Source organism: Martes martes, assembly GCF_963455335.1.
Source record: "Martes martes genome assembly, chromosome: 3".
Lineage (NCBI taxonomy): Eukaryota > Metazoa > Chordata > Mammalia > Carnivora > Mustelidae > Martes > Martes martes.
This window is the reverse complement of record NC_137890.1, coordinates 78,313,526-78,329,876: the sequence shown is the minus strand read 5'-3', so window position 1 is coordinate 78,329,876 and position 16,351 is coordinate 78,313,526. Positions and strand designations below refer to the sequence as shown.

Genomic DNA, 16,351 nt, shown 5'->3' with positions numbered 1-16,351 from the left:
ATGTAAATTAATGGGAAAGTGGGGGCATTACTTTATAAGCCTATGGAAAACTCAGGAAACTTTTTCTACTTTTAGGTATTGCAATAGTACAGTGGGAAAATTATGAGCCAAAAGAATGTGCACATTGTAGAATTGCCAGAGTATCCATATATTGTATATTGACATTTATAAAAGGTTTTATTAGGCGGTACTTGGGATCATTCCTAAGATTGCTTTTAATATCTAAATGGAATTATCCATTTCCATCAGAAAACAAGTTTTCTACCAAAGAAGTTATTTTCGGGGGATTTTGCTTGTTTATAACTGTAATTATACTAAAGGGATTTTTCTAGGAGAGGATATATTTTTAACTCGTTTTAGAAATCAATAGAAGATATAATTCCGTTGAATTTAAATTTATTCTATAGCAAGATGCTTGGAAATATGAATTTCATTAAATGAAGTATACCCAGAACTGGTTTCTGTAAATATTTCTAGAGGCTCACAAAGTCTTATTCTTGACAAGTCAGAGGATCAACTCGACCAAACTTTATCCTTTCTTCTGCTTACCCAAAACAATTTATTATCTAATCTTGTGTATGATTTAGAAGGCACAAATATCAAAAGCTTATAAGATATAGAAAATTGAGAACTGAGTCTTTTGTGGATATATGAAAATAAATAAGACAATTACTGATTATTCTAGGACTATTCCCAGAATCCTTCTTCACACAAATATACTTACTTTATTTTTTAATATATATCTATTTATTTTAGAGAGGAAGAGAGAGCACACAGTGGATGGTGGGGCAGAGGGAAAGAATCTCCAGTGGATTCCCTGCTGAGAGGGGAGCCCAACATGGGGCTAGATCTCATGACCCTTGAGATCATGACCTGAGCCAATTCCCATTAATTTACATTTTTTTAAATGGTGCTGGAACAAGTGGACACACACAAACACACACAAAGAATCTAGATACAGACCTCACATCATTAATTTGAAGCGTATCATTTATCTAAATGTAAAATGCAAAACTATAAGAGTTGTAAAAATAACACAGGAGGAAAATCTTGGTGACCTTGGGTTTGGTGATGACTTATTACACCAAAAGTATAATCTCTGAAAAAAAAAAATAAGTTGGACTTCATTAAAATTAAAAGCTTCTGTTCTGCAAAAGATAAGCTACAGAATGGAGAAAAAAATTGCAAAAACCCATATTTGATTACAGACTAGAGTCCAAATCATACAAAGAACTCTTAAAACTCAACATAAGAAAACAAACAACCCAATTACAAAATAAGCATAAGATCTAACAGACACTTCACCAAATGAGATATACAGATGGCAAATAAGTATATAAGATATTCAATATCATATGTCATTAGGGAATGACAGATGCTTAACCCACTGAGCCACAAGGTGCCCCGAATATACTTACTTTAATTTCTCATTAAATTCTAGGATCCCCTGCCTGTAATATGAAAACTCAGTATCACTGTAAAATTGAGAGAAAATTTTCTAAAAATCCTATCATTTGAAGAATAAATTTATATCATTGATCTACCACTATGTTTTAGGATATAGCCAGATAAAAATACTGTAAGCATCCATTCATGAAATAATTCTTTCTGTGTCTAAGGGAAATAATTCTTATGAACTAGGCCAACTTACAGTTGATGCCTTAATTTTTTACTAGCATCCTAGCAAGAAAAAAGGTTGTGTAGAAAACTACCAGAAGTGACTGAAAAAAACAAAAACCTGAGGTAAGCGAAGAATATTTATGAGAATAATTAATGATTAAAAAAAACCTTTAGTTTGATTTTATATTACCTCTCAAATGTTAGCATGAAGTTATGAAAACACAAGGTTAAAAACTTTTTTTTAAAGATTTATTTATTAGAAAGAGAGAGCAGAAGTGGGGGAGTGGAGGGAGAGGAAAAGAGAAACCAGACTTTGTGCTGAGCATGGAGCCCAAGTTGGGGCTCAGTCGCACAACGTTGAGATCGTAACCTAAGTTGAAACCAAGAATCAGATGCTTAAACGACTGCACCAGCAAGGAACCCCTAGGTTAAATGCTTTTTAAAATTACTGCAACATCTCCCAAAATGCAAAATTTCCTTACTATGTACCATTTATCATCCTTTACTGGGAACACTGAAGTAATACCAATTATCAGCCTATTAATTTTTAAAACATATACTGAGCAACTAGCATAAGTAATGTGCTGTGTATCATGGATCTTGCAATTACAGAAGCCATTCAATCATTGAACACATTGTTGATTTCTACTGTACATAAGTTACAGTGCCAGGTGCCAAATACAGATTAGATTTACAAAACTCTCAGTGCAGTAAAGGTCTAGATACATGGACCAATGTGATAAAGTTTCTGAGAGACATGGTCAGACTTTTGTAGAAATCCAGAAGAAGGACGTAAAATGGTCTGAAGAGGTCGGAAAAGGCTTCAACAGGACTTGTATGATTTGGGATGTAATATGAGGAAGAAGAAAAGTTGTTGAGTGAGAAGTTTATTGTCACTAAAACATAAGGAAGGAAGGGTGGAAGATGAAGCTGCAGAGATCAAGAATAAGGGATCAAGTATAAGAGCCTTGTATACCAGTAGCTCATTTGTATTTTACTGTGTATTCCAATTAAAAACCATCACAGGTTTTTAAAGAGGGAAGTAAAGTGTTAAATTATTATGTATGCATGTATTTATTTATTTGAGGTAGGCAGAGGGAGAAGCAGAGAGATCTTAAGCAGGCTCCACACCAAGTGTGGAGCCCAACACAGGACTTGATCTCATAGCTCTGAGATGTTAGATTAGTATTTAAAGAAATTGTTTCGGGAACACTAAGGAGATGTACTGAAGTGGAAGAAGATATGTATGAGGGCTTAATGTATATTAAGTATATATATAGTGCCAAGGATGAAACTCCAAGAAACACCAACTTATAACAAGAAAGCCTAGGGGGACATTGTTGAGAAGTAAGTGTCAAAGGAATGATCAAAGTTCTAGGAAAATAAAACAAACAGTATTGTCCTAAGCCTCAAGAGTAGGTAGTGTTAAGAATTATGGGTTGGTCAACAGTCTCAAATATTACATAGTTTTCCAGTAGAATGAGAATTGAGAATGGTCATTAGATTTATTAATAATAAAGTTATTAGGGACTTTATGGAGAGCAGTTTCAGTAGGATGATGATGATAGACGACAAACTGTAATGGTGCAGAGACTAAATGGGAGTTGAGGTAGTGGGAATTGAGTGTGGGCTCTAACAGAATGGGAGTCATACATTATATGTATGTACATTATGTGTAATGAAAACCACCGATTTTTTTAAGTGGTTGTACCAATTTATACCAGCAGAATATGAGAGTTCCAGCTGTTCCATATTCACTTGCTCCTTATTAACACTCAATATTTTTTATAGTTTTTTCAGGCTTATTGAGGTAGAATTGACAAGTAAAATTAAAAGATATTTAAAATGTACAATATGATGATATGATGGACACATACATTATGAAGGGACTCCCCCCAAGTGGGTTAACACATCTGTTATCTCCCATATTTACCTTTTGTGTGTGAGAGAGAATAAGTTCTAATCTATTAACAAATTTAAATTACAGAATACAGTGTTATCAACTATAGTCACCATGTTAACAGTAGATCCTGAGATCCTATTCAGGTCTTTTAACTGAAAGCTTGTACCTTTTTGCCAACTTCTTCCTACTCCACCCCCCAGACCCCAGGCCCTGGCTACCACTTTTCTACTATCTGTTTCTATGAATTTGATTTTCCACCTCTTTAGATTTCACATAAAGACATACTATGCAGTATTTGTCTTTCTCTGTATGACCTATTTCACGTAGCATAATACCCTTCAAGTTCATCCATGTTGTTACAAATGGCAGGATTTCTTTTTTTTTAAAGGCTAAATAGTATTCCATTGTCTTAATATACTACATGAGAACAATGTATAATCTGCTGCTGTTGGATCAAATGTCTGTCTGGTTTAATGTATAATTTAGGTACATTTTTCTCTTATTGGTTTTCTGTCTGAATGATGCATCCATTGCTGAAAGTAGAATTTTGGAGTTCCCTTCTATTAATATATTACTATCTATTTCTCCCTTCAGATCTGTAGGTACTGCAATGTTGGGTGCATATTTACTAATGTTATATCCTCTTGATAAATTGACCCCCTTAGCATCTCTTCATCTCTTATTACAGTCTTTGGCTTATGGTCTTTTTTTTTCTTATATAAGAATATCCTTTTGGTTTCCATTGGCATTGAATATCTTTCCATCCCTCCACTTTCATCTGTATGTATCCTTAAAGCTGAAGTGAATCTCTTAAAGGCAGCATATAGTTGACTCTTGTCTTTTGATTGTAAAATTTAGTCCATTTACATTTAAAGTAATTATTGGTAGGTATGAATTTAGGATTGTCATTTTGTTAGTTGTATTCTGATTGTTTTGTAATTCCTTTGGTTCCCTTCTTATTTTCTTCCTTTGTGGTTTAATAATTTTCCATAGTGTTCTATTTAGATTCTTTTATCTTTTACCTAGGTTTTGGCACTGGTTACCATAAGGCTTACAAAAGCATAGTTAGAGGGGTGCCTGGGTATCTCTGTCAAGTCTGACTCTTGATTTCAGCTCAGGTCATGATCTTAAGGTCATGAGACTGAGCTCTGCATCAAGCTCCACAATGAGCTTGCTTAATATTCTCTTTCTTCCACATGCTGTTCATGCTCAGTCTCTCTGTCTCTCTTAAAAAAAAAAAAAGGCAGTCTATTACTTTTTTTAAAATAAAGTTAAGAGTTTTATTGGAGCTCAAGTTAGGACAACCACCTCTGATACAGTCTTCACAGAGAAGAGAGTGCTCTAGGGAAGGAATATTTTGTACAGAGTAATGTGGGGTTTTTTACATAAAGAGTTACAAATCAGCATGATGAAGGACATTCCAGAAAGTTACAGATTTTACCTTTTTTAAAATTTTATTTCCAATATAGTTAATACACAATGCTACATTAGTTTCAGGTGTACAAAATGATGATTCAGCAATTCCATACATCACCCAGTGCCTATCATGAAACTGCACTCCTTAATCCCCATCATCTATTTCACCATCCCAGAATCCACTTTCCCTACTGCCTGTGCTCTCTTGTAGAATTTTTGTGGTTTCATGTCTCATACTTAGGTCTTTAATCCATTTTGAATTTATTTTCGTGTATGGTATAAGAAAGTGGTCCAGTTTCATTCTTTTGCATGTGATTGTTGTGTTTTCCCAACACCATTTGTTGAAGAGACTTTTTCCCATTGGGTATTCTTTCCTGCTTTTTCAAAGACTAATTGGTCATATAATTGTGGGTTATTTCTTGAGTTTTCTGTTCTGTTCATCTCCGTGTCTGTTTTTGTGCCAGTACCATACTGTTCTGATTTACTATAGCTCTGAAATATAACTTGAAGTCTGAAATTGTGATGCCTCCAGCTTTGCTTTGCTTTTCCAAGATTGCTGTGGCTATTTGGGGCCCTTCTGGTTCCATATACGTTTTAGGATTTTTTTGTTCTAGTTCTGTGAAAAATGCTATCAGTATTTTGATAGGGATTGCATTAAATATGTAGATTACTTTGGGTAATATGAACATTTTAACAATATTTGTTCTTCTAATCCATGAGCATGTAATGTGTTTCCATTTCTTTGTGTCATATTGTTTCTTTTTATCAATTTATTTTTTAATTTGTATTTATTTTTTAATTTAAATTCAATTAATTAACATATAATGTATTATATGTTTCAGGGGTACAGGTCTGTGATTCATCAGTCTTATATAATACCCAACACTCATTACAACATTACCCTCCCCAATGTCCATCACCCTGTTATGGCATTCCCCCAGTCCCCTACCCCTCTAGCAACCCTCAGTTTGTTTCCTGAATCTCTTATGGTTTTTCTCACTCTCTGTTTTTGTCTTGTTTCATTTTTTTTCTCTCTTCCCCTGTGATCCTCTGCCTTGTTTCTTAAATTCCACATATCAGTGGGATCATATAATAATTGCCTTTCTCTGATTGACTTATTTCATTTAGCATAATATCCTCTAGTTCCATCCACATCGTTGCAAATGGCAAGATTACATTTTATGATGGCTGCATAATATTCCATTGTGTATATATACCACATCTTCTTTATCCATTCATCTGTCAGTGGACATCTGGGCTCTTTCCATAGTTTGGCTGTTGTGGACATTGCTGCTATAAACACTTTGGAGGAATCTTTTGGGTGTTCTATATATATAATATCACATTGATTGATTTATGAATATATCAGCATAATATGGCCTTTATAGAATGAATTTGGAATATTTCCTTCCTCTCCCAATTTTAGAAATAATTTGAGAAGAATATATATTAACACTTCTTTAAATGCTTGGTAGAATTTGCCTGTGAAGCTGTCTGATCCTAGACTTTGGTTTGTTGGGAGTTTTTCATCACTGACTTAGTCTCCTGGCTGGAAATCAGTCTGTTCAAGTTTTCTATTTCTTCCTGCTTCAGTTTTGGTAGTTTATATGTTTCTAGGAATTTATCCATTTCTTCTGGTTATCTAATTTGTTGGCATATAGTTTTTCATAATATTCTCTTATAATTTGTATTTCTGCGGTGTTGGTTCCTATTTCTCCTCTTTCATTTATGATTTTGTTTATTTGAGTCCTTCTTCTTTATTTATATGTTTCTGACTAGATGTTTTTCAATTTTGTTGATATTTTCAAAGAACCATCTCCTGACTTCATTGATCTGTTCTATTGGTTTTTTAGTTTCTCTGTCATTTACTTCTGTTCCATTCTTTATATATCCTTTCTTCTACTGGTTTTGGGTTTTGCTTCCCTCTTAGAACTGCTTTTGCTACATGGCAAAGGTCTTGGACTGTTGTGTTTTCATTTTCATTTGTTTCCATGTACTTTTTTAATTTCTTCTTTGCTTTCCTGGTTGACCTTTCATTGTTTAGTAGCATGTTATTTGACTTCCATGTATTTGTGGTCTTTCCAGATTTTTTCCTTGTGGTTGATTTTAGTTTCATAACATTTTGGTCAGAAAAGATGCATGGTATGACTTTGATCTTTTTCATTTTTGTCAAGGCTTCTTTTATGCCTTATATGTGATCTATTCTGGAAACTGTTCTTTGTGCACTTGAAAAAATGTGTATTCTGTTTTAAGATGGAATTTTCTGAATATGCCTATTAAATCCATCTGGTTCAATGTGCCACTCAAAGCCACTATTTCTTGCTAGTTTTTGTTTGGATGATCTATCTATGAATGCAAGTGGAGTGATAAACTCCCCTACTATTATTGTATAACTGTTGATTAGTTCCTTTATGTTTTTTATTAGCTGTTTTATGTAATAGGTGCCTCCATGTTGGGTGCATAAATATTTACAATCGTTTTGTCTTCTGGTTGTATTGTCCCCCTTATTATAATGTGGAGTTCCTCTTTGTCTCTTGTTATAGTCTTTGTTTTAAAGACTCTTTTGTCCAATATAAGTATTGCTATTCTGGCTTTCTTTTCACATCTCTTTGCATGATAGATATCTCCACATCCCCTCACTTTTAATGTGCAGGTGTCTTTGGTCTGAAGCAAGTCTCTTGTAGGCAACATATAGATGGGTCTTGTTGTTGTTGTTGTTGATTAATCCATTCTGTCACCCTCTCTCTTTTCATTTAAGTGTTTAGTCCACTTGCACTCAAAATAATTACTGATGGAAGACATTAAGAGAAGGAGGGGAAAAATGAAGGGGGTGGGTCAGAGGGGGAGATGAACCATGAAAGACTATGGACTCCTGGAAACAAACTGAGTGTTTCAGAAGGGAGAGGGGTAAGGAGATGAGTTAGCCCAGTGATGGACATTAAGGAGGGCACAGTGTGGAGCACTGGATGTTATACACAAACAATGAATCATGGAACACTACATCAAAAACTGATGATGTACTATATGGTGACTAACATAATAATAATAAAAAAGTAATTATTTACAGATATATATATTTCTATTGCTATTTTTTACTTGCTTTGTGGTTTTTGTAGTTTTTCTCTGATTCTTCTCTTTCTCTCTTTCATGGTTTGCTGGTTTCCTTTAGGGATATACTTGGATTCCTTTTTCTTTATTCTTTGTATACCTATTAGTGGTTTGGTTACCATTAGGTTTATATATAACATCATCTGCATATAACATTCTATATTAAGCTGATGGTTGCTTAAGTTCGAACCCATTCTTCATTCCTTCCCCCACAACATGTTTTAGGTATATGGTGTCATATTTTATATCCCTTTATGAATTCCTTGACTGATTTTTTTACAGAAATATTTATTTTTACTACTTTTGTATCTCCTACTTTTCATAATCTCTCTTATGATCTTTTCTTTCCACTCAGAGTCCCCTCTAATGTTTTTGTTAGGGCTGGTTTAGTGGTCATGAGCTCCTTTAGTTTTTTGTGTTTTTGTTTTGTTTTGTTTTAATTTTATTTTAATAAACATATAATGTATCTTTATCCCCAGGGGTACAGGTCTGTGAATCGCTAGGTTTACACATTTCACAGCACTCATCATAGCACATACCCTCCCCAATGTCCATATCCCCACCACCCTCTCCCGTCCCCCCGCTCCTTTAGTTTTTATTTGTCCGGAAAACTCTTTATCTCGCCTCTATTCTGAATGAATAGCCTTGCTGGGTAGAGTATTCTTGGCTGTAGATTTTTCCCTTTCAGCACTTTGAATATATCATGCCACTTTCTTCTGGCTTGCAAAGTTTCTGCTTAAAATCCCAGTGATAGCCTTATAGGGTTTCCCTTGTATGCAGCTGTCTCCTTTTCTCTTGCTGATTTTAATCTTTTTTTTTTTTTATCACTACTTGTTGCCATTTTGATTACTGTGTATCTTGGTATGGACCTCCTTTGGTTGAATCTGTTGAGGGATATCTGTGCCTCTTAGATTTGGATAGCTATTTCCTTCCCCAGATTAGGAAGTTTTCAGCTATTATTTCTTCAAATAAGTGTTCTGCCCCTTTTTAACTCTCTTTTCCTTCTGGGATCCCTATAAGGCAAATGTTACCACTCTTGATGGAGTTGCCAAGTTCCCTAAGTCTATTCTCATTTTGCATAATTCTTTTTTCTCTTATTTGTTCAGCTTGATTACTTTCCATTACTCTGTCTTCTAGTTCATTAATTCATTCCTCAGCTTCTTCCAGCTTGCTATTCATTCTGTCGAGTGTATTCTTAATTTCATTTATTGTGTTCTTCATCTCTGATTGATTCTTTTTTATCTCTGTGTTAAGGGTCTCACTGATTTCTTCCACTCTTTTCTCAAGTCCAGTGACTATCATTATGATCATTATTTTAAATTCTCTATCAGGCATGTTACTTATATCTATTTCATTCATGCTGGGGTTTTGTCCTGTTCTTTCATTTGGGACATATTCTTCTGTAGCATTTTGCCTGACTCTTTTTGTCTGTTTTTCTGTGTTAGGAAAGTCAGCTATGCCTGGAAACTAGTGGGAAGGACATTCACTTTTATCTAGGTGGCACTGATACTCTACCACTGGGGAGACTAGCCAGCTGGGGCTGCTCCATAAAGCATGCCTGGACAGGGTGCAGATTTAACAAGGTGTTTACACCCACTGCAGAGGTCAGGAGATGCAATTTTGGCAAGGTTTGTGTGAGTCTTCTGTGGGAAGGGATCCTCAGACCAGGACTGAGGCAGGCCTGGTTGTCCAGGAGTTGGGGTGCATTATAAGAAAGTTAGGTAGTGAGTGCCCAAACCATGCTGGTTCCTACAAGTGGTTGGGTGTTTATGATGAGGGGCAGGGAAGGGAAATAGTGCCTTCTAGCTCTTTCATTCCTGGAGAAGTCCTTTAGCAAAGTCTGATACTAATAACTTACTCTCCCTCCTCTCAGCCCCAGGTACCTTTCAAACTATTGCCTCCAATCCATGTATCTCCACGGGTTCTTTGCTGTGCTGTCTCTTAAAAGACTGGCACTCAGGTTCATATCACCTTCTGGGCTCTCTCAGAGCTGAGCGGTTGATTTTTAAAGTTCCAACCTTTAAGTCCCACTGATTGTAAGCACTCAGAAAATTTTGGGCCCTCTGATTTTCAAAGCCAAATGCTATAGGAATTGCTCTTCCCATTGTAAGCTCCCTGGTGTGCTAGTTTGTTTCTTGCCCATATCTGTAGCTGCAGCTCTCTTCCTCTGGTGGTCAGATCCATGAGGTTTAATTTTCTTATTGAGCCTTCATCCTTTCTGCCCTCTTCATTGTGGCCTCTTCTCTAAATTTAGTTGGGGATTTTTTTTTTTTTTTGGCCAGTTTTTCATCCTTTTCTGAGTTGTTTGCTCTGGTTTGAATGTTATCTAGTTGCATTTGTAGGATGAAGTAACTTTAGGGTCTTCCCACTCACCCGTCTTCCCCAGAAGCCCTGTTTATAACAGTCTGTTTCAGACTAATCATAACTTCAGTGCATACAAAACTCTACATTTTACAGTCCTCCTCCAATATTTTTGATGACACAATTTATATCTTTTTACATTGAGTGTAATTTTTTTTTACTTCTTTTGTCTTTTACCTTCATTCTACAGTTATAAGTGATTAATTTACCACCATTACATTGGAGTATTTAAATTTACCATATATTTACCTCAGCAGTGAGTTTTATACTTTCATAGATTTTCCTCTTACTAATTAAGACATTTTTGTTTCAGCTTGAAGAACTCCCTTTACTATTTCTAATAAGGCCAGTCTAGGGCTGATGGACTCCTTTAGCTTTTGTTTATCAGTAAATTCTTTATCTCTCCTTCAGTTCTGAAGAACAGCTTTGCCAGGTAAGGTATGTATTCTTGGCTGGAAGTTGTTCTCTTTCAGCACTTTAAATATTTTATCCCACTCCCTTCTGCCCTACAAAGTACCTACTGAAAAATCTGTTATGGTTTTATGAGACTACCGGTGTATATAATAGTTTGCTTTTTTTCTTGCTGCTTTTAAGACTGTCTCCTTGTCTTTAACTTTTGACAGTTTAATTAAAGTGTCTCTCTTTGGACTCATCTCATTTGGTATTTGAACTTCTTGGATCTGAATGTCTGTTTCTATCCTCAGGTTATGAAAGTTTTCAGCCATTAGTTCTTTGAATAAGCTTTCTGCCCCTTTCTGTCTCTCTTCTCCTTCTAGGACACCTATAAGGTATTTATCAGTCCACTTGATGATGTTCCATAAGTCCTTGAAGCTATATTTGCTCTTTTTTACTTTTTTTGCTCCTCTGAAGAAATGAATCCCACTATCTTGTCTTTGAGTTTGCTGATCTTTTCTTCAGCTTGATCTAGTCTGTTGTTGAAGCCCCTCTATGGAATTTTTTTAGTTCAGCTATTATACCCTTCCATCTGTGACTTCTGTTTGGTAATTTTTAATACTTTTTCTGTCTCTGTGTTGAAATACATTGCCCTCCTCACCTCAGTGAGCATCTTTATGATTTATTTTGAACTTTCTATCAAGTATATTATTTAATTTTATTTCACTAGAATCTGTTTCTGGAGATTTATCTTATTCTTTTGTTTGGAACATAATTCCATTTTTCTTCATTTTCTTTGACTTTCTGTATTGATTTCTGCATATTAGATAAAACAGCCACCTCTTCCAGTCTTGGCAGAATGGTCTTGTGTAGGAGATGGGCCTTGTCAGTCAACCCAGCTGGAGCTTCTAGCTGTCTCTTAAACTGTTGTTATTGTCCAAATAGCCATCATTGTTCTTATTAGTTCTTGGTAGTTAAGAGTGTGAGAAAACCTGTCAATATCTTAAAGGGGAAGAATTTATTTTTTAAAAGATTTTATTTATTTTATTTGACAGCGTGAGAAAGCACAAGCAGGAGGAGCTGCAGGCAGAGGGAGAGGGAGAAGCAGGCTCCCCAGTGAGCAAGGAGACCAATGCAGGGCTTGATCCCAGAACCCTGGGATCATGACCTGAGTCAAAGGCAGACATTTAACCAACTGAGCCATCCAGGTGCCCCATAAAGCGGAAGACTTTAGCACTTAGAAACAGGTCGATTAAAAGCAAGATCCTCAGGGAGCATCAGGGAATGTAGGTAGTTAAACCCCATCCAGGGAGAAACTAAGAAATGGGCATTTTTGCCTGCTCCCTTTGTGCTAGGTCTAGGTGGTTAGCCATGGATGGTCACTTATGGGCCCCTTAAAAGCTGCTTCCTTGTTTGCCATGGCCCTCTGAGATTCTTGAATGCAAGCCCTATTGGCTGTCAGAGCCAGGCAATCTGTATGCTCATCCAGAGGTAGAAGCCATAGAAGCTGGGGAGCCAGATGTGTATACAATTTCCTTCCAAGGTGATACTAATATCTTGCTTTTATTATTTTAGAAGACTTGAGGGAGAAGGTAGAAGTATCCACTGGTTTCCCTGCTGTACTCTGGGGAAGAGCATAGCCAGACCACAGATGTGTGCTAAATTAGAAGCCTGACCCTCAGGCAGTAGCTTTTTTTTTTTTTTTCCATTTAAATTCAACTGGCCAACATTGTTACATCATTAATTTTTATTTAGTGTTCAGTGATTTATTAGTTGCATATAACACCCAATGCTCATCACATTATGTGCCCTCCTTAATGCCTGTTACCCAGTTACCCCATCCCTCCACCCACCTCCCCTTCCACAACCCTCAGTTCCCTGGAGTCAAGTGTCTCTCATGGTTTTTCTCCCTCTCTGATTTCTTTCCATTCAGTTTTTTCCTCCCTTCCCCTATGATCCTCTTGTGCTATTTCTTATATTCCACCTATGAATGAAACCACATGATAATTGTCTTTCTCTGCTTGACTTATTTCATTTAGTATAATGCCCTCTAGTTCCATCCACATCATAATAAATGGTAGGTAATCATCTTTTCTGATGGCTGAGTAATATTCCATTGCATATATGAACCACATCTTCTTTATCCATTCATCTGCTAAAGGACTTCTCAGCTCCTTCCACAGTTTGGCTATTGTGAACATTGTTGCTATGAACACTGGGGTGCAGGTGCCCCTTCTTTTCACTACATCTGTATCTTTGGCATTGAAGACATGAACAGACATTTCTCCAAAGAAGATATACAAATGGCCTAGAGACACGTGAAAAAAGGTGGCAGCTTTTAAAGTATGCAGATGACTCTCTTTCAGGGAGGGACTGGGAAATGGGCATTTTTACCTAGTCCTACTGCAGTGAGTTCTGGGAGATAGCCATAGTAAATACTCGTGCACCCATTAAGAACTGCTTCTTTGTTTCCTATAGTCTCATGAGGCTCATGGATGAAGCCCACTGGCTTTCAAAGGTAGATATTTTAGGGAGCCCATCCTTCAGATGGGGGTCTTAAAATTTGGGGTGCTAGATGTGGGATCCAGACCCTTTGGTCCTCAGAAAGAAGACTAAGGATGGCTGTTAAGTCAGGTTGGAACTGGAAAAGTTAATTTTATATTTTTACTTTTGATCACTACCAATGATTTTAAGTTGTCCCATGCATTCAGTTTAAAAAGAATAAAATTTTAAAGACTAGTTCAAAAGTAAATATGTGTATTTGTTCTTTATCGTTTTTAATAAATTGTCTTGTTATTAAGAGAAAAGTCATGGGGCGCCTGGGTGGCTCAGTGGGTTAAAGCCTCTGCCTTTGGCTCAGGTCATGATCCCAGGGTCCTGGGATCGAGCCCCACATCGGGCTCTCTGCTCAGCGGGAAGCCTGCTTCCTCCTCTCTTTCTGCCTGCCTCTCTGCCTACTTGTGATCTCTCTCTGTCAGATAAATAAATATATAAATAAATCTTTAAAAAAAGAGACAGAAAAGTCAAGTTTCAAATGTTCAGCAAAACACTAACATTTTCATTCTTAGTCTTTAGAGTGTTGACATAAGTTTATTGTTTGATGTCTGTTACTTAAAGCTAGGAAGGGGATTTTATTCAAATGACATCTGGACCTAATTTCTATGTAAGTCAGGACTGTGTGTGATGGAGACCAGGACCTAACTTTCTTAAAGTTTTAGTAAGTTTGGTTTTCTGTGTGTGACCGCAATAGCAGAGAGCCGAGAATATAATAGATCCTGCTGTTTTGGAGTCAGTCTACACAAATTAAAATCGATTGAACCAGGTAATTTTTCTATTGTGTTTGATTTTGTTATAATCTCATAAACACAAAAATTCCAATATTTTCTTTTTTTATTCCTACACAGTTTAGTTGAAGAGCCACTCTAATAAGGTGAAAGTTTAAGCTCCTCCAACCGTATATTGCTCTCTATATCATATATCTTTTATTACATTATATTTAACTCATCTTCTCTATTGAATTATGAATACTTCTGGATAGAACTTTTTGTCTCTAATACAGTAGAATCAACAAACATTTGTTATGTGCCAGGCATAATGTCGGGCACTAGTAATACAAAGATGAGTGGGCAGAGGCTCATAGAATGGGCTCCCATCCCTGAGCACAGTATGTGGAATATCTGTAAGGACTAAATCTCATTCATCTTTGCCTCTAGCCCAGAGCAAATATTTTTTAAAAGATTTTATTTATTTGTCAGAGCGCACAAGTAGGGGGAGCAGCAGGCAGAGGGAGAAGGCTGCTCCTCACCAAGCAAGAAGCCCAATGCAGGACTCAATCCCAGGACCCTAGGATCATTACCTGAGCCAAAGGCAGATGCTTAAACAACTGAGCCACTGAGGAGGCATCCCTAGCCCAGAGCAAGTCACCAGATGGTCAGATAAACAGCAAACACAGCAGTTATCTGTCAACCCCAAATTCCAGCCAGTGGCAAATGTTCCTAGTTAACAATTGCACTTTTCCCCTCTCAACCATACTTAGACCTAAGGAAATTCTCACACAACACTCAAGGATCTCAAGATTCTAAAAATCCCAGTGTCAGGGCCATATACCACAGCAAGTTAAGCACAGCTTCTAGGGGTAGGGACTGGGCATCAGTAGTTCTTACAGCCCCGCCAGTTGATTCCAATGTGCAGCCAAGAATCAGAGTCATTGTTCAACCCTTGCCATTCACTGTGGTATTTGGAGAGTAGCAACAGCATCCCCAGGGAGCTGGTTACAAATGTACACTCTCAGGTCCCACCCCAGACCCACTGGCTAGTAGTTGTATTTTATCAAGACCCGAGGTGATTTAAATGCACATTAAATCTTGACAAGGACCACAGCAGCTTCTACCACTTTATTTTCAATTGGTAAGTGTAGTAGGCTAAATAATGGCCTCAAGATGTCTACATTTTAATGCCCTAAATGTGAATGTCGGAGAGGAACTGTTCTGTGTGAAGTATAGGAACCTCACAGGAAGGAAAGACATTACAGGGAGAGCTGAGTTCTTCCCTACACAGGAAGAAAAAAACTGAGTGTTTCCTTATTACACCCAGCTAGCTTTTAGAAGGTATTGGGTGGGGGCAGTGCTGACCAGAGAAGGAAGACAGAGGATAATTTATTTCATACAAGAAGGGAAAATTATCAAAGCTAGTTATTTGAAACAAAATTAATGTGGTAAATTCAAAAGGATATATAGGTTAATTAAACATTAAGAAATGAAAGAAAAAAAAAGAGAAGCTTGCAGAGCTATCAAATATTTTACAATCTTTTGACCTCCACAATGAATAAAGTCAACACAATAGGAAATTGACCAAATGAATTTAAGTTCTACAGAAAGTTGATTAAATCATATTCTACTTTGGTTGTTCTCAACTGTAAATGCTAAGTCTGCAAGTAAGGAAATGATGATTAAGGGCCAGAGCAACATTTGACCTGTTAACTCCATCTTTGGGAAGATGAAAGGAGTAATTTGGAAGTGGTTTTGAAATTCTTCCTCCCTCGTTTCTTTGAGGGGATGAATTTGAGTCATGACATCATCCTGCTCATTCTACCTACTACCATTACGTGGAAGGCACTTTGAACTACAGAGCTCATCCTCCTGGTATTCTGTGTAAACTACCTAAGGATTTAATCAAGGCATCATCCTGCTGGTATTGCTCTTCCTTCCCCTTACTATTACGCTGAAGTGTTGAGGCCACTTGGAGTGAGTGTTGCAAGCAGAACATAGTCAAAATCTGGCACTTGGTTGATTTTTGCTGAAAGAATGAATGCATAAGGGTACAGTCACATTAGAATTGACAGCAGACGATACACCAAAGGAAGGAAAGCCAGCGTTGAGATGTCATAGAAACATTAAGCTGACAGTGTGGTATAATGTAGGATCTAAATGATAACTGAGTTTTATTGGCTGAACTTCTGATTTTTTTTTCTGGAAACAGACCATTTAGCAGTTCATCAACCATGTAATAAGCACTTTCATGCATCAGATATTAAATCAAGAGGTGAGAGTA

At 36.7% G+C, this 16,351-nt stretch overlaps 1 protein-coding gene across 3 annotated transcripts in view; it reads left to right on the top strand.

Moving 5' to 3' along the window:
* Positions 1-16,351, top strand: part of SGCG (sarcoglycan gamma) — a 124,677-nt gene that overhangs the window by 59,395 nt on the left and 48,931 nt on the right. The gene's annotated exons all lie outside the window — the stretch shown is intronic.